The 17,053-nt window shown below is 41.8% G+C and overlaps 1 protein-coding gene across 2 annotated transcripts in view; it reads right to left on the bottom strand.

Moving 5' to 3' along the window:
• The window catches only part of PLCB1 (phospholipase C beta 1), an 856,401-nt gene that overhangs the window by 25,346 nt on the left and 814,002 nt on the right, over window positions 1-17,053 (bottom strand). Inside the window, exon 33 of one of the 2 annotated variants that reach the window (XM_037811314.1) lies at window positions 7,870-8,121. The exons of the other annotated variant lie outside the window; for it this stretch is intronic. The gene's annotated coding sequence lies outside the window, so the exon portion shown is untranslated. Of the gene's footprint in view, window positions 1-7,869; window positions 8,122-17,053 lie in introns of those variants that run through there. 2 annotated transcript variants of the gene reach the window in all.

A 17,053-nucleotide genomic window follows, 5' to 3' on the forward strand; every position in this document is an offset into this window, starting at 1 on the left:
GAAAGGTCAAAATAAAGGGTCAGCTGTGGAGCCAGCATTCCATCCACCCTGCCCTCCTGTGGTCGAATTGCAATGAACGGCAAGTTTTTGCAAGGAGAGGTAGGGCCAGGAGCATCTCCCAAGCCCAGGCTGCAGACTCTCCTCCCTGATGGTAGGGCCAAGTTTTTGTTATATTAACATGAAGTATCTGGAAGTTTTAACTTGTTCTCCCTCAGTTTCAAGGCTCCTTGGCATCTGTCAAGTTCCTCTAATGTTTTCTCAAAACAAAGAGCCCTCTGGATGGGTGACTATTCCCCCAAACAACATTAAAACTCTTTTCCACAGGAAAAGGTAATGTATCCTGGAAAATAGAGAAAGGGGCCCAGGGCTGTCTATATCATTTTGTGAGAGGAATGCTGAAAGGTAATTCTGACTGCATGTTCCTTAGCTATGCCAAGCACCTGGGGAGGACACACTCGAAACCACTGCATGGTGTTTAGTTGAAGAAGTGGGTTCCACCTGTCACACTCTTCCTGAGTCTACTGATCATGGAAACACGGGCCTCATTTTTTCCATTGTCCTCCCTGCTTCTCACTGCCTTAGCCCCTCCATTCACAAATCCAAATCCCAAGAAAGGCATCACATTGGTCCTCTCTGGGCTACCAGGCTGGGCCACATGGGCTGCTGAAAGGCCAGCTGATGAGCTGCTTTGAATCAAAGTGGAGGCAATAAACCACGGTGGTGGTGGTGGTGGGGTCTAGGACATAAGGGCCGTCTGTGAGGCTGTGGGCAGGATGTTTCCCCAAAAGGCTGCACACTCCAAGACTCATGTAGGAAACTGACTTTACTGGGACATGGGAGAGAAAATTGATTCATAGTAACAGGTTGAAGTGGGAATCTCTGGACTCTTAAGCCACTCTGACTCCAAGGGATGGCAGATGGTTACTGTTCTATTAGGGGTCCACGATAGCTCAAATGGATTCAGCAGGCATCCTCTGTCTTAGGTTAGGGTAGCAGGTTGAATTGTGTCTCTCAATAATATCTGTGCAAGTAAGCCCAATACCTGTGAATGTGACCTTACTTAGCATAAGGGTCTTTGCAGATATCATTAAGTTAAAGATCTCAAGAAGAGATCATCTGGAATTAGAGTGGGCCCTAAATCCAATGATGGGTGTCCTTATTGGAGAAAGAAAAGGCTGAGACATGGGGAGGACACCATGTGAAGATGGTGGCAGAGCTTGCAGTGATGAGTCTAAAAGCCAAGGAACGCCAAGGATTGCCTGCAGTCTCCAGCAGCTAGAAGAGAGGCGTGGAACAAATTCTCCCTGAGAGCCTCCAGAAGGAACCAACCCTGTGAACTCCTTGATTTTGGACTTCTGGTCTCCCAACCTGTGGGAGGATACATGTCTGTTGTTTTCAAGCCACCCAGTTCCTGCTAATTTGTTATGGTAGCCCTAGAAAACAAATATAGTCAGGTTCCCCAGAAGCAGGCCCTGAGATAAGGATTTGTGTGCAGTGAATTTTTAAGAAGGAAGTGCACCCAGGAGAAATCAGAAAGGGAGTGAAGCCAGAAAGCATGACAGGGCAGGAGGAGCAGCCAAGGACAATGTGATTTCAAGTGAAGGCTCAGCCTCAGCCTAATCCCATGGGGGAGCTCAGTAGCAAAAACTACACCACACCAGAGGGAAGGAAGCTGGACATCAGTCTTTGGCTGATGGCAATAGGAGCAGGAAGGGGGATCACATAAACTCTCAGGCATTTAAGGCTCTTGGGATGGGCAAAACATCTAGAATAGTCCAAAGGCAGGTCTCCAAATAGAGCCCCAAAGCAGGGCCATTTGAAATAAAGCACACAGTAGCCAAGGGGAAGGCAGTGGGAGGGGGAGATGGGAAGCTACTTCTGATTCTTGATATGATGAGGGAATGTCAAATGTACCAATCCTTCAGTATCTCAAAAGTAGGTTGGTGTGAAGGTGATAGGCAGAGAGCAAAATCAATATGCTATGTACAGGAGCTCGCTGGGGGACAATCATCAGTATTCTGTTTATTCTGAAAAATGCCTATTAGAGGGGGCTGGAAGTTCACCTAGTTAACTTTCAACCACAGCTGATGCTAGCATTAGGAAAAAACAGTAGGATGGGGTGATTAGGGACAAACCTCCAAAGAATTGTATACCGAGGGAGTGTTCTGTGGAGTTGGGATTGCAGTAATTTCAGAGAATTTGTATGTGACAGAGGTCAATTATCCTGTAACTGTGAAGAGTATTCTAGTATTTGATTATTCCCTTCTGTCTAATAGGAGACAGTAAGTATGTGGAGAAGAGGTAGATATTTGCTTGTAGAGTCAACACAGTATCTATCACGACCAAAAATAAACCAGGAGCCTGATTGGTATTATTTGGTCCAGTAGCCCATACAGCCAGGGTAAACCCTGTAGCAACGAAGGAAGCAGGTCACAGAAAAGGCAGGATAGGAAGAAGCATCCATCGATAGAGGATGCTATTTTGGAGACTGTATGTATAGAGTTCTGATCCTGATATAGAAGGGATGGGCCCATCTGAATCAGTATTGTGGAAGGAGCAGAGTTTCTGGAATAGATGAGGATGTTATAAATATTGATTATACACCTCTCCACCTTCTACATTCTAGTTTGTTATGGAAAATATCATTCACTGGTTTTGGAAACACAACCGGTTGTACCTTGGAGCACAAAGAATATCGCCAAAATCTCAACAGGTCTGAAAAGGCTGTCTTTGTTTCATCCTCCTCTGATACCCAGGCTGGATGCTAGGTCCCTGTATATCCAGCTTGCTTAAAGATCTGGGCATCCCAGAGCTGACCCTGAATGGCAGGGTTCAAGGCTATATCACTGAATGTCTTCTTCAGTAAGGCAAAGTGCTGAAGGAAGTTCATTTTGTGACTAGGGTAAAAGAAAGTCCTTCACACCAAGGATTTCTGTTGAATGGATCAGGGTTTGCTTTACCCATGTATGGCATGGTCCACAGCTCCCCTTGCCCTGTGAAATCATTAATGAGAAATGCCATCTTTGGGAAACTCAGTTATCTATGATCCCTATTTGGCTGATTTATACAGATGGGCTTGTATTATGTACTCCGACATTTCCTCTGAACTTCTCCTAGATGCTTAAAGGGCAGAGTATGAAGTCCATGGGGTCAGGAAAAAGGATCGTTTTTTAGAACAGCAGGTTCTATTCTCCCACTAATGGACTTTATATTTAAGTTATGGGCTAGATTGTAAAAATGTCTTCAATTTTTCATTCCTCCCTGTATCTACCTTCTTTTGCAGCAACTCCTATCAAGAGATAGGGTCTACTTCCCCAGTCCTTGATGCTGGGCCTGACTTGTGACTTTCTTTGGCCAATAGAATGCAGTGGAAGTGATACTGCTAATTCTGAGTTCAGGCTTTAAAAGGTCTTGCTTGCTTTTAGTCTCTCTCAGAACTGTATTGAGCTGCCATACAAACAAGCTCAGGTTATTCTGCTGGAGGATGAGAAATACATGGTTCATTCACCCTCTATTGCCTCAGTCAGCAGTGAGCCAACCATGCGATACATGAATGAGGCCATCTTGGACCAGCTAGTCCCCAGTTGATGTGACTTGGCTGCTGATCACACCAGTCTATAGATGCCTGAATCAACCCAGCAGAGACCAGAAGAACCACTCATCTGAGATAATCCCAAATTACCTACCCATAAAATTGAGAGCTAAAATAATTGCCACTTTAAGCTGCTAAATTTTGGGATGGTTGGTTGTGCACATTGGATAACTGATACAATCAAGAAATAAAAGCTTTCTGAGCAGTATTTTCCTCTGTCTATGGTGCTTTCTTGCAGAGTGTACTGTTTGTTCTCCATCAGCAGAGTTCACAGAGACTCTGAAAACTCTTTCTTGACCCTCAGATGAAGAGAACAATGGGACAGATCAGAGTCAGAATGGGGTGTGGAATTTCCCTGAAATGCCACTGCTGGGGTGGGGTGAAGAGGGCAATGGGGATGTTTCGTTAACAGGAAACTAATTACTAGCCCATGTCAAACCAAACCAGAAGTCAAGGGGTTAGATGTAGCGAAGGATGAATGAACGTATATACAGGTCCAAAGAGCAATTCTTACTGACCATATGTTACCGAAGGAATGCCTTTTTAGCACACCCAAGCTCTATCTCCTACAAGATGCATTCTGTTCCCTTTAAATTACGTCCAACTGATTGCTTCAAGAGTCTGTGCTTGGCAATAATTCTTTCAATTCTTTTTTCTAAGTCCACTGATATCTGCCTGTGTGTAGAAGTATGTTTTGGAAGCTAGGCTGTATTCACGCGCTCTGCACAGGAACGTTCCAAGATCCTTCTCAATCATAAGGTTCAAACCAGTCAACGAAGCCTGTCTGCATAGTGGCATGATCAGCAGAAAGCACAAGCATCAGTCTGCCTTATGACACCACAAATACAGACATCTGCTGCCAACTGGTTGGGAAAAAGGCTGCACTTGGAGCATTTCTGTTTAGTGCACAGACACTGCCAAAGTGAGGTATTTTTAAGATCCATTCATTACTTGGGGGTTGAGGCTCTGCTTTTATTTTAGGAATAATTTACTAAATTATTTACAACTTACTATATCCAGAGGTCCAAATTCTCTTGGAGCGCTCTAATTCCTCTTCCAGTTCCCAATCCAGGTTCTGGGCCCTCCCACTGCTCCACCTTTCCAGTTAGGAAAGAAATTGCTCTGCAAAGTAAGTCCACACCTGGCATGCTATCTGTCCCAGAACGCCCAAGACAAATTGCTAAAAAGCATTTACGTCAAGGTCAAGACAGCAGGGCCTCAATTTCTTCATCTGTACAAGGGTTACTAATAAAGATCCTACCTATGAGAAAGACAGTTTTGGGATTCAAGTAAGTCAAAGGAAGAGAAAACCAATGGAAAACCCTAAAGTGCTGTGAAAATGTGAGGCTTCATGCGATTTGCTCCCTAAAGGAGTCCTCCTTTTGGGAAGGCAATATTTCCCTCCCCAAAATGATTGTCTAAGAGTAGAATTCAAGAGCCTGGAAATAGGGTGGCCCCAGCAATTTTTCAGATTCTCCATTTATCTGAATTTACCTGCTTCACCTTTGCATGCAGCTGGGTCTGTTCTCCTTATGGCTTAGAAGCCCACCAGGAGGCTGGTTATCTTAAGTTATGTCAAACCAGCATCTGTACCAGCACGCATGGGTTTTTTCCACAACAAAAGGCTTGTGTGTAGTGACTATATGTGAGTCTGACAAACACTTATGGAGCACATACTTTGTGCCAAGCATTGTTCAGAGCTATTTGGGATTGAAAGTCAGAGGTGGCTTTCAATTACCTTTCTTTCCCGACTCAATTTAGGCCTCTATTGAGTCTGTTGGAATGAAAGTGATTCAGACATTGTCTGACCTGCCTGTAAGCAAGAGAAGGAGACTTAGCAGAAGACACACACAGACCAAGGTGTAGGGGTGTCACTCTTTCCTGAGAGCAACCGATACTCCCTGCTACTGTCCCCTAATTGTGCCCAAGGCTTCTCAACTGTAGCATTACCCACCCACGTCTTCACTGGCTCTCATCTTGGTGTGGGTTTGATGGGAAATTTAGCAGAGTTCCCCTGACCACTAGAGAAATAAGAATTGATTCTTTTGGGGGGGGAGGAGGGGGTTGCTAAATCCTTTCATGGCCATTGCTCAGATATTCTACAGAAGTCCACTCACTTAATAGATGCCTTATTTGTAGTGACATTAACAGCTGAAATGAAAGAAACTTCTTGTTTGCCTTCTTACTTTCAATACCAAAGCCCAAGCCACCATAAATTAGGGCTAAGCTGCACCCACAACTTTTTTTTTAATAAGAATAGATCAGTTTGAATTCTTTCCCCATCAAACCTTTCATAGCAGATGCTAATAAGTAACCATATTGGACAGATCTTTCTTTGCACCGTTTTTCATTACCTCTCTGTTTTTTCTTGTTTCAAGGCAAAATGGGGCATGCAAAGGAGGGAAAGCTGCAGCAGGGGACTTACATAATCCAGAGCTTTCTAGAAGAGTTGATGGAGTTACAGGACACTATTCTAATTAGTTCCCCCTTGGACTACAATTACTTGTTAGGAACTTTGAGGCTCTCCACACATTTATCGTCTTCAAATTCCCATGGATTATAAAAACCAAAGGGCCTGATCTTGAAGCTTAACATGGTTTCCAGTGCCAGCAGAAGGTTTAAAGGATTAGATCACGAGGAGCCCAGAGAGGATAGTTTCTTTCTTAAGTGGGTAAATAACAGCTTCAAATTTGGCTGGGGTTCTCTTGCTGGAAATTCTCCCCTTTCTCATCATTGTCAAGGGGACTACAGCATTTTTATGACTCTGTATTAAAGGCAAAGGCGGTGAGTGATCAAAATTATTCTTGGTCAACACATGGATGGGCACTTGATGCTAGCATTTTGGTGGGTCCTGATTTTTTTTTTTTTTTTTTTTAAATTCTCTTTTGATGTGTTCCTAAAAATTTGGGGAGAAGTTGGGCTCCCTCACTTCAACAAATTTTCAATGTGGGGTTATACACATTTTCTATGAAACAGCACAAATAAAAAACAAAGACTTAGTTGGCTTACTTGGAGAATATTATGTTAGCTTATGTTTATTGATTGCTTATCAAGGGCCAGGCATTTTTAAGGGGACCCCTTAAAACACATGGTATACTTGAAAACGGCAGTTGAAGCACGGTTAGTGAAGGGATATTTTAGGGAAACCAACAAGGAATGTTGCCATGCTATATCCATATATAACCATATCACATATCCATAAACTCAACAGTGGGGATGGTCTGGAAGAGCAAGGAGAGGCAGCGGATACTAAGATAGGGAGGGTTCTTGGAGAAAGCCAGCAGACAGGAGAACTTGGCAACTGCCAAACCATGGCCCGCCACTCTCCTGTTGGTGCCTCCCATTGGCCAAACCCAACCAGAGGCCAGAGGGCAACGGAGCCAGGTGGGGCAGCAGCCATTAGGAATCAGCTTCATGGGGCACACAGCTGAAGGAGGATGGATCTCATATTATGTTTATTTCCAAAACTCATTTCATTTTCCCATGTCTCATGCCATCTTACAGAGAGACTGAGAGGTTAATTAGCCCACCTAGGGTCACCCATGTAGGAAGTGGTAGAACTGGAATCTGAACCCAGGGAGTCTTTCTAGAGCCTGGACTTGTAATTATCATGCTATCCTGCTAATGGGTGCCTCTGGGCACAAAACACTTACAGAAACCCAAAGACCCTGGAGATCAGCGTTTTTCTGCTTATCACAATTTACAACTGTATGTTTATCTTCATAAAGCTTCATACCCAATAGACTCTACACTCTAAAAGGGCAAAGATGATGTCGATTTCATTTAGTACTAAATTTCCTAATCCAGAGCACATAATAGGCACTCACTCAGCGTTTTTCTATGAATAAATTTAGCAAGTACCTCCCAGGTGCCAGGTTCCGAGCTAGGTGCTGTCTTGCTCCTTTCTTTAGGATGGTTTTCAGTAAGCTGGTTCTGTTCACTTGCCTGCAGAAATCACGGTTTTCTCTAAGTAGAGGATCTTCAACTCAGTTCCCTGGCCTAAAGGGGCACGAGTTTGGAATTTCAGGCCTCGTTCTCGTGGTGGCTGAATAAAGTGATCAGGAGGCACCTGGGTCTCTTCTCTTATCCTCAGTACAGCCTTTCTGTTCATCTCAGGCTGCAGTTCCATCTCAGGGGTGGGCAAACTGGGGTTCCTGTGGCCAGAGGCAACTCCCGTAGAAGCCTCTCCCCAGAGGCTCCTCCCCCTCCTTCAGCCTCCAGACCTGAGAACCCCTGCACCTAAGAGAGGATTTCTGTGTTCAGTTTCCTGGAGTTGTTGTTCCCTGCCTCTTCCTTCCCATGTTTCTTGGCCTTGTGGTCGCAAAGTGATAGTCTCTGGTTTAGGCCAGGCCGTATCTGGTCTTTATTTCCCCCATTTATTCAACAAGAGCCAACCTGCATGCCCTGTGATGGACTTCGTAAACTAGCGCTTGCTGAGCCGTTAGCGTGCTTGGGAAAGACACTTGGGAAGAGTTTCCAGCAGCCGGTGAGAACATAGAGCTCCAAATAGCAGCATCGTCATTGGCATTCTGCATTGCAAAAAGAAGATATGTGTAATGTGATTTCCCCCTTTCGAGACTTAACAAGATATGGCAATTCTTTGGCATATTCTGGATTGACAGTTTTCTAAATTTTCTTGGAAAGAATACCTTGCCCTCTAGGGAGAAATGTTTAGATTTCTAATATAGTATATAGAGCTGAAAACTGTATGTGTGTAGGGGGGTTGGATCTTAAACTGTCATTTGATCCATTTTCTTGTCTCTGGACAACTCTACATCATCCAATATGGGTTATCTTTTTGTATTTTAAAAGAATGAAACATTATGAGGCTTTCTTTGAAGACTGCATGATGAACTAGCTTTATAGAACTATGTTCTCTTTTATCTAATCAATTTAATGTCTAAAACCCATTTTTTTGGCTCTAAGAAAATAATACTAATGTAAATATTTTTTTATGAAAATTCTCCAATATACCCAAAGTAGTGTGACTAGTACAATGAACTCCCATTTACCCATCACTTGGATTCAGCAAGAACCAAGAGTATGTCAGATTTGCTTTATGTATTTCGTTTTTTCTCTTGCCTTTTTAAAATTTATTTTCATATATTTATTTTTTTTTGTGGAATTATTCTGAAGCAAATCCCAGGCATGTGCACACTGCAGTGTGCATTTATAAAAACTAGGGCTATTGGCTTCCAGAGCAATAATGTCAATTAGCTAATTTTTTAAATAGTAATAATAACAACCATTATATTGTTGAACAATACTAATGCACCAGGAACTTTAAATATTGTTTCCATCAGGGCATGTTTGTGGCAAGAGACTGAAATCTTTAGAGCTAGTTTTTAAAAAGGGATCCGTGCATGCATATCTCCCTGAACACAAGGGCAAAACGGTAACTGGGTTGCACTCAAGGGAATGAAACTAGGAAAGGGCTGGAAAGCTGCTAATGTGAGGGACTTCCCCAAGCTGCCTGTGTTCCCCTGATAAATCTGTACTGAGGGTAATTTCTAGCCTGTTTGCTGCTGCTCCATCTTATAAATTCCTGCATATATCCTACACCTACATAGCTGCACTGGAGAGGCTCAGCCCCCTGAGGGTATGCAGTCAGGAGTTGCTGTCAATTTGGTTCTGAAGTTCGATTTTTAACAACATGTGGATAGCGGCACGATACCTGTGATCCGCTGGACTTGATGCTCAAATTCCAAAGTTCTGGTTTAATGGAACTGGGGTTTCCCACCTCTGTATATAGTTGTTCCCTTTCCCAATCTAATCCCTCTGATGCTAGAAGATTCTGATTAAAAAGTTCTGCAGCATATATTTAGCACAAATAGTAGACTACATCGGACCCTTTATCTCCCTTTTCTGTATCTTATCTGTAAGGGGATATAGATGCCCGAGGAACTGGGATGTGTTGACAGCTGGGAGATGGAAGTGGACATGGCTCCATGGCTAGGACTTATGGCCTTAGATCTCTACCCATGGGCAGGGAATGCTTGCTACCACACAGTACAGGTTTCAGAGGGTCCCTACCTCATTAGGGAGGGATTACTTCCATCCATCCTATATAAATATCTTACCATATGCTCATTCTCCCCTCTCTGCACACCAGCTTCTTCTATCTTTTTTGTGGCCCAAACTGGGGGCTCCAGGTCAAGTACCTCAGATGGGCCAACTAGAGTTTCTATGTTCCATTTTCATTATTTCAGGAGAAAGAGACCAGTTGGCCCAGGACATATGCTACATCCAGGGGTTCATGCTTTGCCCAATCAACTGTTGCCAGAGGAGAGGAGGCGGAAAGAGCTGCACAGGGTGCCCTTGGCATTGAAGGGACAATTCCTGAAGAAGGGATTTTTTTTGGATGAGCAAGCATCCTCAAAAGTTATCTGTCACATCTAATTTAATCACCACAGTATCCAATAAGAAAGATAATGTCATTTCCATTTTACAGAAGGCCTAATTGAGGCTTAAAGAATTATTTTTCTAAGATTATATGTCTAGATGGCAGAGCCAGGGTGTGAACCCAATTCCACATGACTCCACAGCTCATAGTCTACATTATTCTTATCATATGATTAATGTATTCTTTCAATAACTGTTGCCTCAATTTTGAGGAACTGAGCAGTATTTTTTATAACTTCCATCCTATTAGAAAATAGAGATTGGCTATTTCTATGCTTTCTTTGGGGTGGGAGCATAAAAATCACTTTAACCCTTAGGTTTCCATCAAAAGCCTTAGAAGCATGACCTCTATGAGTTGGTAGGACCCCAAAGAGGACAGAAGCCAGATTGTCTACATCAGAGTTTAGCAAACTTTTTCTGTAAAGGGTCAGATAGTAAGTATTTTAGACTTTGTGGACTGTATGGTCTCTGTTGCAACCACTCCGTTAGGCCACTTTAGCATGAAAACAGCTACGGACAAGACATAAATGAATGAGTGTGGCTGCATTCCAGTAAAACTATTATGGCCAGTGAAACTTGAATTTCTTATAACTTTCATGTGTCATTAAATATTCTTTTTTTTGTTTTATCAATTATTTAAAAATGTACAAACCATTCTTAGCTTATCGGACATATAAAAAGAGGAGGCAGGCCAAATTTGGTCAGTTGGCCATAATTTGGCACCCTCTGGTCTATGCTATTCTCATCCTATTATTAATTTATTCATTCAGTAAATATTGAGGAGACACCAGCTGTGTGTGAGGCATTGTGGCAGGCACTGAGGGTATGATGGAAACGGATCCAGACCCTGCTTTCATGGAACTGACCACTGACCACCTAGAAGGAAGACAGGAATCTTATATTTTCCTAGTGGAAAGATATTCAGTGATTATTCATCAAATAATTGCACCAAAAAAATTAAAATTGGAACAGTGATGAAGGTTATGAGAGAAACAATAAAGCAAATTTGAGTATAACTTGCAAGGGGAGATGATCTAGTTTTTTGGGGGGTCGGGATCAGAGAAAGCCCCCATGTATTGAGTTAATAACTTCGGATCTTTCCCAGGAGCTCGCACACCTGAAATTACCGTTGCTGCCTCCTAACCAACACACGGCGCTCACTGGCTCCCACGTGAGTGTCTGTGACCGTTTTGTGTCTAGCTGGTCTTCCCCACTTTGCAGCTATGAGGTTTTTCATTGAGATGAGTCATCCCACATTTTTCCCACTACATTTTATCTCATTTCTAACAAGCTGTCTTTTTAATTTGCCCAGGATCATACTGAATTCTAGTCTGGTCCCTTGAGCCCTTAGCAACTCCATCTAGCTTCATTTTGCTTGCCACTCTAATCCTTATTAATCCTCAGTTCCTTCAGCAAAGCAATTGATAAAGATATCCTGCCCCAGAATAAAATCTCCTTCCCTCCTGGGTGCATGGTTTTGCTGCAGTTCTAAGAATCTGAAGATTGTTTATTCCATTTTCTTTGCTGGGAAGAGCAGCAAATATTTTTTCGCAGTGCTAGCACCATGTCCACCTTATCCCAGCATGCAGTGCTAGGATGCAAAATATACTCATCTCCAAAGCTTCCAGGTACTTGGTGCAGAATGTTATTGAAATAATTGAAACCCATTTAAACTCTGAACTTTCAGAGGCATATTTGTAAATATTGAACTTAGAATCAGAATACATGAGCTCAAATTCTGACCCTGTAACTTAACAGTTAGGTGACTGGGGGCCCTTCTAGAGTTCAGTTTCTTCAAATGGAATGAAAGATAACAATATCTTTTCGGAATTGTAGGAGCAAAGGCTACAGAAATCTGTTCTCATTAAATGTTGCTTTTTTGACAATAAATCTAGTGGAGTAATTTGCTTAGATGATTTACATTTCCATAACAACTTGTAAAATTCTGGCTAAAGAACCCAGGGAATATCAGTATAAGAAAGGTAATCAATTAAATTTAACTTGGTTATTGCACTAATCACACAGTATGGCAGTTTTAAAAAAATGGCTGAAAATTCTTTGATATTCCTCCCATCAAGAGGTGGGAGTAATCCTCTTCGCTTAAATGTTGGCAGGCTTGTGACTTTCTTTTATTCAACAGTATGTAGCAGAAGTGATGTTGTGTGGATTCTAGGACAAAGCGAGAAAAAGCCAAACAGCTTCCCCTGGGTTCTCAGGGTGTCACTGTGGGGAAGCCTGGCAGCGTAAGTTTGAGAACCAATTACATAAGGCTGCCATGCCAGAAAGGCATGTGCAGATGCTCCAGTTGTCAGCCCCAGCTGAGCCCAGCTGACAGCCTGAACCACCCACCAGCCATGAATGAATCATCTTGGATGTCCAGCCCACTTGAACCTTCAGATGACTGCAGCCCCAGGCAGCAACTGATTGCAACTGCATGAGAAATTCCAAGAAATATCTGCCCAGCTGAGCTGTTCCAAATTTGTGATCCACAAAATCAAGAGCAAAATAAAATGATTGATGCTTTCAACTTTGGGGTAATTTGACCTGTAGTAATAATAACCAGAACCCAAATTCACAAGAGCTCTGACCACACCAGGGTGGCAGCAGAGATGCTGATGGTGATAGTGAAACATCTCAGCTTTAAAATAGTAGATTTGCGTATATCAATTGTGATGGAAGCAGTTGCAAAAAATTGTGGACATGTTTTAAAACTACCACCAGCATTATCTGGAAGAGAACACTTTTCAGTTGGTATCTGGTCTTGCAAGATTTAAGGGACATTTGGGAAACCTGCCCAAGACAAGACTGAAGTCATACTTAAACACGACTGGGATTTGAATGCACCTGAACAAAGCCCCCTAGATTTTCTGTAAAGCTCATTGTGGCAATGGTTTCTTGATTATTCCATTTAATATCAGCCTTCTTAATAATTATTTTGGTACAAAATCAAGGCTGTCACAACCAGACCAGTAGATGTTGGAAAAGAGGAAAGTTTTTCTCTGCTAAAGCAAGAACATCCTTGTTTGGATTTGCCAACACAAAAACAAAAATGGGGATGTTTACTGTGGAAAATTTAAGGTTATTAATAAGAGCAGGTGTCTCACACACATCATACTACAGAAACCACCACAGAGGTATAGTTACTAAGCCTGGGAATTAATCCATTTCTACCTGTGACCTTTCCCAGTTTCTCAAGTATAGACTGCCTCATTGTCGCCTGGCTCACTCCACCCTGTAAGGATTTGGATAGGGAAAGGACTTGGGTAGGGAAACAGATTTTAAAGATTCTGGTTTCTCGTTACAAAAATCTTTAAGAAAACCTTTTGTAATTAAAATAAGCTTTTGTACTAGCCTGGGGGTATAGACATTATTATATCACTTTTGCCACAGCCCCACTGCAAGAAGCCCAGTATATTCCTCTGAAGTTTCTCTTCTCCCCAAATTGTCCGGAAATCCAGTGCAGGTGGGCTCCTAGCTCAGACCAAAGTAATCAGTCCTATTTTCCATCACCAGCTAACAAAGGGACTGCATGCCCTGGTCAGTCTGAAGCTTTCATTATGCCATTACATGGGGTCACTGCCAAACTCAGGCCTTGCACAGTTCCTAGCAACTCCTACCTGCTGCTGGAGGTTGCTGGTATCAACTCCCCAGGGGCTAGTAGGTTATACCAGGTTAGTCTACCAAGGTTACTTTTGTTTCCTGTTTACAGCAGGTGGTTTTTAACTTTTTGAACCAAGACTCTCAGGAAGAAATACATTTTGCAATACAATCCAGGATATACATACAAACAAAAATTTCACTATATGCAATGCATGCTGACATTTTTTAAATTAGTCTTTACATATAATGCTGATTGTGAGTTACTAAATTAATATCAAGACCCATCAGGAGAGTCAGTTTGAAAAACACTGGTTATTTACTTGCTCAGAGATTGTTCCATAACATTGCCACAGTCTCAAGGAGTCTGGGTTTGGAGGGACTCCAGGCTGAACCAGAAGATAGCTAGAACCTACCTGACCCTCACCCACTTTTATATCCTATTTACCTTCAAGGTGGGACTCTTGAGGAATTCGGTTTACTTCCCTTTTTTATTTATTTATTTATTTATTTATTTATTTATTTATTTATTTATTTATTTATTTTTATCTTCATTTTATTGAGATATATTCACATACCACGCAGTCATACAAAACAAATCGTACTTTCAATTGTTCACAGTACCATTACATAGTTGTACATTCATCACCTAAATCAATCCCTGACACCTTCATTAGCACACACACAAAAATAACAAGAATAATAATTAGAGTGAAAAAGAGCAATTGAAGTAAAAAAGAACACTGGGTACCTTTGTCTCTTTGTTTCCTTCCCCTACTTTTCTACACATCCATCCATAAACTAGACAAAATGGAGTTTGGTCCTTATGGCTTTCCCAATCCCATTGTCACCCCTCATAAGCTACATTTTTATACAACTGTCTTCGAGATTCATGGGTTCTGGGTTGTAGTTTGATAGTTTCAGGTATCCACCACCAGCTACCCCAATTCTTTAGAACCTAAAAAGGGTTGTCTAAAGCATGCGTAAGCGTGCCCACCAGAGTGACCTCTCGGCTCCTTTTGGAATCTCTCTGCCACTGAAGCTTATTTCATTTCCTTTCACATCCCCCTTTTGGTCAAGAAGATGTTCTCCGTCCCACGATGCCAGGTCTACATTCCTCCCCGGGAGTCATATTCCACGTTGCCAGGGAGATTCACTCCCCTGGGTGTCTGATCCCACGTAGGGGGGAGGGCAGTGATTTCACCTTTCAAGTTGGCTTAGCTAGAGAGACAGGGCCACATCTGAGCAACAAAGAGGCATTCGGGAGGAGGCTCTTAGGCACAACCATAGGAAGGCCTAGCCTCTCCTTTGCAGCAACCATCTTCCCAAGGGTAAAACCTATGGTAGAGGGCTCAACCCATCAAACCACCAGTCCCCTATGTCTGTGGTCATGTTAGCAACCATCGAGGTGGGGTAGGCCAACACCCCTGCATTCTCCACAGGCTCCTCAAGGGGGCACTACATCTTTTTTTCCTTGTTTTTCTTTTTTTTTTTTTAACTTTCCCTTCTTTTTTAAATCAACTGTATGAAAAAAAAGTTAAAAAGAAAACAAACATACAATAAAAGAACATTTCAAACAGACCATAACAAGGGAGTAAGAAAAAGACAACTAACCTAAGATAACTGCTTAACTTCCAGCATGTTCCTACTTTACCCCAAGAAAGTTACCTAATATAGCAACATTTCTGTGAACTTGTTCCTACTATATCCATCAGAAATTAACAGACCATAGTCATTCCTGGGCATCCCCAGAACGTTAAATACCTTATCTGTTCTTCTTGGATTATTGTTCCCCCTTCCTTAATTGCTCTCTATTGCTAGTTCCCCTACATTCTACATTATAAACCATTTGTTTTACATTTTTCGAAGTTCACATTAGTGGTAGCATATAATATTTCTCTTTTTGTGCCTGGCTTATTTCGCTTAGCATTATGTCCTCAAGGTTCATCCATGTTGTCGTATGTTTCACGAGATCGTTCCTTCTTACTGCCGTGTAGTATTCCATCGTGTGTATATACCACATTTTATTTATCCACTCATCTGTTGAAGGACATTTGGGTTGTTTCCATCTCTTGGCAATTGTGAATAATGCTGCTATGAACATTGGCGTGCAGATATCTGTTCGTGTCACTGCTTTCCCATCTTCCGGGTATATACCGAGAAGTGCAATCGCTGGATCAAATGGTAACTCTATATCTAGTTTTCTAAGGAACTGCCAGACTGACTTCCAGAGTGGCTGAACCATTATACAGTCCCACCAACAATGAATAAGAGTTCCAATTTCTCCACATCCCCTCCAGCATTTGTAGTTTCCTGTTTGTTTAATGGCAGCCATTCTAATCGGTTTGAGATGGTATCTCATTGTGGTCTTAATTTGCATCTCTCTAATAGCTAGTGAAGCTGAACATTTTTTCATGTGTTTCTTGGCCATTTGTATTTCCTCTTCAGAGAACTGTCTTTTCATATCTTTTGCCCATTTTATAATTGGGCTGTCTGTACTATTGTCATTGAGTTGTAGGATTTCTTTATATATGCAAGATATCAGTCTTTTGTCAGATATATGGTTTCCAAAAATTTTTTCCCACTGAGTTGGCTGCCTCTTTACCTTTTTGAGAAATTCCTTTGAGGTGCAGAAACTTCTAAGCTTGAGGAGTTCCCATTTATCTATTTTTTCTTTTGTTGCTTGTGCTTTGGGTGTAAAGTCTAGGAAGTGGCCGCCTAATACAAGGTCTTGAAGATGTTTTCCTACATTATCTTCTAGGAGTTTTATGGTACTTTCTTTTATATTGAGATCTTTGGTCCATTTTGAGTTAATTTTTGTGTAGGGGGTGAGGTAGGGGTCCTCTTTCCTTCTTTTGGATATGGATATCCAACTCTCCCAGCCCCATTTGTTGAAAAGACCATTATGACCCAGTTCAGTGACTTTGGGGGCCTTATCAAAGATCAGTCGGCCATAGATCTGAGGTTCTATCTCCGAATTCTCAATTCGATTCCATTGATCTATATGTCTATCTTTGTGCCAGTACCATGCTGTTTTGGCAACTGTGGCTTTATAATAAGCTTCAAAGTCAGGGAGTGTAAGTCCTCCCACTTCGTTTTTCTTTTTTAGAGTGTCTTTAGCAATTCGAGGCATCTTCCCTTTCCAAATAAATGTGATAACTAGCTTTTCCAAGTCTGCAAAGAAGGTTGTTGGAAATTTGATTGGGATTGCATTGAATCTGTAGATGAGTTTGGGTAGAATTGACATCTTAATGACATTTAGTCTTCCTATCCATGAACATGGAATATTTTTCCATCTTTTAAGGTCCCCTTCTATTTCTTTTAGTAGAGTTATGTAGTTTTCTTTGTATAGGTCTTTTACATCTTTGGTTAAGTTGATTCCTAGGTACTTGATTTTCTTAGTTGCTATTGAAAATGGTATCTTTTTCTTGAGTGTCTCTTCAGTTTGTTCATTTCTAGCAT

The sequence above is a fragment of the Choloepus didactylus genome, chromosome 19 (assembly GCF_015220235.1).
Source record: "Choloepus didactylus isolate mChoDid1 chromosome 19, mChoDid1.pri, whole genome shotgun sequence".
In the NCBI taxonomy this organism is placed as follows: Eukaryota; Metazoa; Chordata; class Mammalia; order Pilosa; family Megalonychidae; genus Choloepus; species Choloepus didactylus.